At 42.4% G+C, this 5,700-nt stretch overlaps 1 pseudogene; it reads left to right on the forward strand.

The window, feature by feature from the left end:
- LOC110562568 (small ribosomal subunit protein uS2-like) lies at positions 1 to 868 on the forward strand (annotated as a pseudogene).
- The last annotated feature ends 4,832 nt before the right edge of the window (positions 869 to 5,700 follow it).

A 5,700-nucleotide genomic window follows, 5' to 3' on the forward strand; every position in this document is an offset into this window, starting at 1 on the left:
ATGACACTTATATCACCGTACCCCCTAGCTCCCACGGCTCAAGAATCATGGCTTAAGAGTGAAACCGAAATTTTGAAAGAGCCTGAGGTAGTAGATACCTTCAATGAAACAGTGTTTGCTGGACATGATACAAGTCCTATACAGTAACAAGAAAATAAGAATTTAAGCACAGACGGGAGAGAGCCTGATGAAGTTCCACCCTGAGCTGAGAAGCTGTTGGAAAATTGATGGGAATCAAGAAATCAGTTTTCTGGAGCCACGAAAATTGCTGGCCGCTTCACACCCGGGACCTTCACTAACCAGATCCAAGCGGCCTTCAGGGAACCACGGCTTCTGGTGGTGCCTGATCCCAGGGCTGACCACCAGCCCCTCACGGAGGCCTCTTACGTCAACCTGCCCACCATCGCTCCGTGCACAACAGATTCCCCTCTGCGCTATGTGGCATCCATGCAACAACAAGCTCGCTCACTCAGTGGGTTTGATGTGGTGGATGCTGGCCCGGGAAGTGCTCCGCATGCGTGGCACTATCTCCCGTGAGCACCCGTGGGAAGTTACGCCTGACCTTTACTTCTACAGAGACCCGGAGGAGATTGAGAAGGAGGAGGAGGCTGCTGCTGAGAAGGCCTTGACCTAGGAGGAATTCCAGGGCGAATGGACTGCGCCAGCTCGTGAGTTCACTGCCACTCAGCCCGATGTGGCAGACTGGTCTGAGGGTGTGCAGGTGCCCTCTGTGCCCATACAGCAGGTCCCTACTGAAGACTGCAGTGCCCAGCCAGCCACTGAGGACTGGTCAGCAGCTCCCACGGCGCAGGCCACCGAGTGGGTTGGGGCCACCATAGAGTGGTCCTGAGCTCTGCAGACACCTGAGCAAAGGGGAAAAAGGTGGAAGAAAAATAAAGTTCCTGAAAGCTGGAAAAAAAAAAAAAAGAAAAAAGAAATCAGCTTTCTTTGTTCCCCATATTCCGGCAGATTGTTCTACACTCATGCACATGAAGACAAACAGTAGTTTCAGTCATGACCAGAGGGCCTCTCTCTGTAATGAACGGCACTGAATAGAAGGACTCCTGGCTGCCTCCGACTCTGCAAATAAGTTATTGTTGAATATTCCTCCCTAAACAGGACATTTGTACCACTACATCTAAGGTTTGTGGAATGTAAACCAAAGAGGGAAAGAAAATAATGATCTGAATGTTGGGGAGAAGGAGTATGAAACATCATCTTCAGGCCATAACACAGCCATTTTAATCATGAGCTCAGAGAGGCTACAGTTATTGGCAATGGATCTGTAATGGCTGTGCCTCTGATCAGTCGACCACGTGTGGGGGAGGGGTACCTGCGGCCCTACCTCTCCATGAGGAACTATTGGCTACTGATAGAGGCTGAAGGAGGTAAAGTAGTGTCATTCACTGTGTATGCATTGGTGAGCTCACCAGACTTCACATACCAGGTATGGTCAAATACCCATAGTCACACAAATGGACGTAGTTAAACTCAGTGAGCCACAAAACAAAAGGATATAAATGTGGGAAAGAGACTTTCAGGGATGACAGTAAGGTTTGATAAAGGTAAGAGGTAAATAAAAGAGTGGAATGTGAGAGTAATCAGAATCTGCAGCTAGCAATTTGTCAAAGAATAATATTTTTAAATATTTTATAAGTAAATTAATTAAAATATTTTTCAGAAATGTGTGTTGAACTCCTAATCCTCAGCACATCAGAGTATTACTCAATTTGGATATAGTGTCATTAAAGAGGATATAAAGGTTAAAGTGTGTCGTTGAGTGTTCCCAAATCTACCATGATGTATTTACAAGAAGAGTAGACTAAGAACACATTAGAGTTAGACAGAGAGGCTGCACTGTGAAGACAGTGGCCTCTGAGCCAAGGACAGCAATGTTAGAATAAATGAACCCAGCAGATATCTGATATTAGACTTCGAACCTTCAGAACTGAGAGAAAACAAATTTCTCTTGTTTAAGACACAGTGTGTCTTTCTCAGGGCTGCCTTAGTAGACTAAGAGTAATATATATATTTACAAATTAACATTACATAGCTACCTGATATTATCACAAAGGAGGCTAAACCTTAAAAAGCCATATATCTGGCTCATGATAGAAGCGTATTTATAACTTTTATCTTCCTGTCTACAGGTGCCATTGTTCACTTTCATAATGCATAAGCTAGGGAATGAAATATGTGGAATCAGTCATCTACTTTATAAATTCTTGTTTTGTACTCTGCAGCCTTCAGGAGATGAAGAATAGAATCTTGGATAGTGGGGCTAGAGAGATGGCTCAGCAGTTAAGAGCACAGGCTGTTCCTGCAGAGGACTGGAATTCAAGTACCAGTACTCACATGGCAGCTCCCAACGGTCTCTAACTACAGGCTCAAGAAATCCAACAACACCCTGGATTCTCCACAGGCACCGGGCACACAAATGGTGCAAAGACATACATACAGTCAAACAACCACATATTAAAAGCTATTTTGGATAATATGCACAGGCTGACGCTATGGCAATATTTTTAAAATATTGCACATCCAAGCACAGGATTTGAAGATTAAATAAGAGGTTCTGAAGCCTCTGCTCTCAGCAACTCATGGCTGATATTATTTCCAGCTCTCCCCTTTTAAAAGCAATTATTGAAGAGATTAATCTCCCAAATCATTTAGTGTTTTTACCTGAGAATGTAATGAATGAGAGTATGGTCAAGTTTTAAACAGTATGCCTGACTTTACCACTGATTTTAGAACTAAATACAAGAGCAAAAGCATTCTGGAACACGTATTCCCTGCACCATGCAGTAGAATATGACATGCTGACTGCTAACTAGAGCAGAAACAGAGAATTTTGACATATTATCGGAGATGGGCTTCTAAATAAACGTTTTTGAGCTTGAAGTCTAAATGTTGTCTGGTATGTCCCTGTATAATTTGTATCAACGTCTGTTCAGTGAACAGCTGAGGGTCACCTGCTTCTTTCCCTATCCAAGGTATGCCTTGTGATCTCAGCTCATTTGCTGGAGGTTCCCAAAACACCTTGACTACTGACCTTCCGTTTACAGCACTCGGGCTCTCATTGTTCTAGGATTTTTGTTTGTTTGTTTAATTGGCTGGTTGCTCTTTGTTTCGTTGGTTTGGTTTGGTTTGGGGTTTTGTTTAAATTAGAGAAAACTTGCCCAGTGGCCCCTGTGCAGACTGGCCTCACAGCCACCTTGTTGTGAAGAGTATGTGTCTACAGTTTAGAGATTCATCCTACAAACTTCTTAAGTGAAGATTCCTTTGCATGTGAAAAGCCCAGTTTTGATTTTCAAATGTCATCATATCGTTTTATCCTTGCCAACTGATAATTTTCTGTGAACAAATTTAGTTTAAGCATTTTTCTTTCTCTTTTGTACCTATAGACTCCCTTTAGCAATCTTGTTATTCTTAGTCTCTCAATAGTGAACCAAATTGATCTAGACATTAGAATTACTTGTGTGTGTGTGTGTGTGTGTGTGTGTGTGTGTTTAAGAAAAGACAACTTTGGAGAATTCTCTCATATTCCTACACAGTTTTGTTTTGTTTTGTTTTTTTACCCAGATGATGTACTGTTTCTTTTCTTTTCTTTTTTTTTTTCATCACTTTTAATTTATTCTCATTCAAGATTTTAGGACACTGAAAGAATACTGCCACATTCCTTTCCAGGATATAACAACAACAAAAAAGACTTCTATCCTGCTCTTTAATAGAAACTTTCTTCTGAAACCTCATAAGCCAAGCCTTCTTTACATTTCCATGAATGCTGTGGCGTTTCTTGCTTCCAAGGAATGGTTCATTAAGCCTTTTACCACATTCCAGGCATATATATATATAAATATGCTGCAATTCCAAACCTGACTAGATTTTTCCCCACAAACCTGTCAGTCAGTCAGGATGTCCACAGTGATAGGAAATGGTTGGTACCAACTTGTTCAATTAGCTGCTTTTCTTGTCACTCAGTTCTGAAACAGTGATGGTGCACAGTGGATCACACTGCACTGACAGACTAACAGATAATGTGCAGCATTAAGATCTGCTTTTCAGGAGGTTGCAGTGCCATTGGCCCTTTGGGAAAGTTACTCTCTTCAGCTATCATGTAGCTGATAGAGTTCTCTTCGATTTACTGGTCTTCACACAACACCAGTGATTTGTGTTCTACTCTGTATGTTCCAGCAACAAAATTGTGACTAAAGTAGAAAATTAAAATAGCCAGGGTTTATAGGATCTAATGCCCATTGTTAGAGCCAGGCCCAGCATCTCATGCCTGCAACGCAAGCACTCAGAGGTTTGGTCAGAGAATTAGTGTAGCTTTCAGGCCAGTTTTGTGGACACAGAGCAAGTCTGGGTCAAAGCAGAAAGGGTTGGGGAAGAAAGAAGAATAGAAAACAATGATTACAGGAACAGGAAGGGGTTGGCAACATGAAAAATACTTTCTTTCAAAGTGAAAATATTTTTTTTTTTAAGTTTTGGGAGTATGTTTTATTTATTTTTTATTTTATTTTATTTTATTTTTTTTTCAATGCAGTTTATTCAGGAACCTTGAACAATCCTCGGACCCTGGGGAAAGCCAGCCCACAGCTTAAATGGCTCTGGGTAGCCAACCCAGGCGTGCCACGTGGGCAATGCAGATAGGTCCACATACATGGAAGCAAGCCAGATCCTTGGCCTTAGCCAAATGTGGAGTTGTTCCTGACAGAGAGCACTCACCATCGGGAAGGTGGAAGGCGGAAACCAGCTCCATCTTTAAGGCATAGCATTCCGCAGCTCTCTACAGTTCCCCCTTTTTGTTTTAGACGCATCAGGCAAGAGTAGAGGTCTGACCTCTGATATTAGAAATAAATTGGGACTTTGTACCGATGTTCATTTAGGTGTCATCCACCCAAAGAGCATCAGACCCGTCTGATACCCAGGCGGGACCTGGGGCATCAACCCGCATGCAACCAGACATGCTCTTCTCTGGGTCCAAAGCGGCTGACCCTGAGTGCAGTGCTTAGCCTCGCATCCTGAGCATAACATTTTAGCTTTTTATGGTATCCAACCATGCTTGGGGAGAATGTCCTGCTTCAATGGCTGTAAAGGCCTGAATGATCATGGCTGCATCACACTGTTGTGAGACTCTAATCTTGCATATATACCACAGGCAAACCAAGGAGACCAACACCAGAAGGCCTGCTAACGCTCCCATGCCCGCCCATTCCTTCAGATGATTCATGCTGCAGCCAAAGTGAAAATATTTATGCACACAACATATCTCAGCCACATTTTCACGGCTGAATCCAGTAACTAGTGACTGATTTGGAAAACACCCAATATATTTAGCATTGAATTGAAAGTTACAGTAGGTATTAAATAAGTTTTCATAAACACCAAGTATTTCATTCTTTCTTCATGGGTTCTCAAAAGGTCAATAGGGGTGATATGTATGGGTATCTGAAGGATCGAACTTGCAAAAACAAAAATAAAAACAAAACAAAAGACACCGGCCTGGCAATGAGAAAGTGTCCTCTAATTTATGCCCTGTCACTGTTCAGGCTTGCTCTTCTGTTTTTCAGCTACATCCCCAGACTTGTGTATCTTCAACAAAGTGTTTCTAAAATGTCTTCCAGGCAAGGTCCTTGCTGGGGTAGTGGCTGGTAGGAAAAAAAGAGACGTAATCCCTCTTGACTATTACTGTCTGAG

The sequence above is a fragment of the Meriones unguiculatus genome, chromosome 21, assembly GCF_030254825.1.
Source record: "Meriones unguiculatus strain TT.TT164.6M chromosome 21, Bangor_MerUng_6.1, whole genome shotgun sequence".
NCBI classification, from domain to species: Eukaryota; Metazoa; Chordata; class Mammalia; order Rodentia; family Muridae; genus Meriones; species Meriones unguiculatus.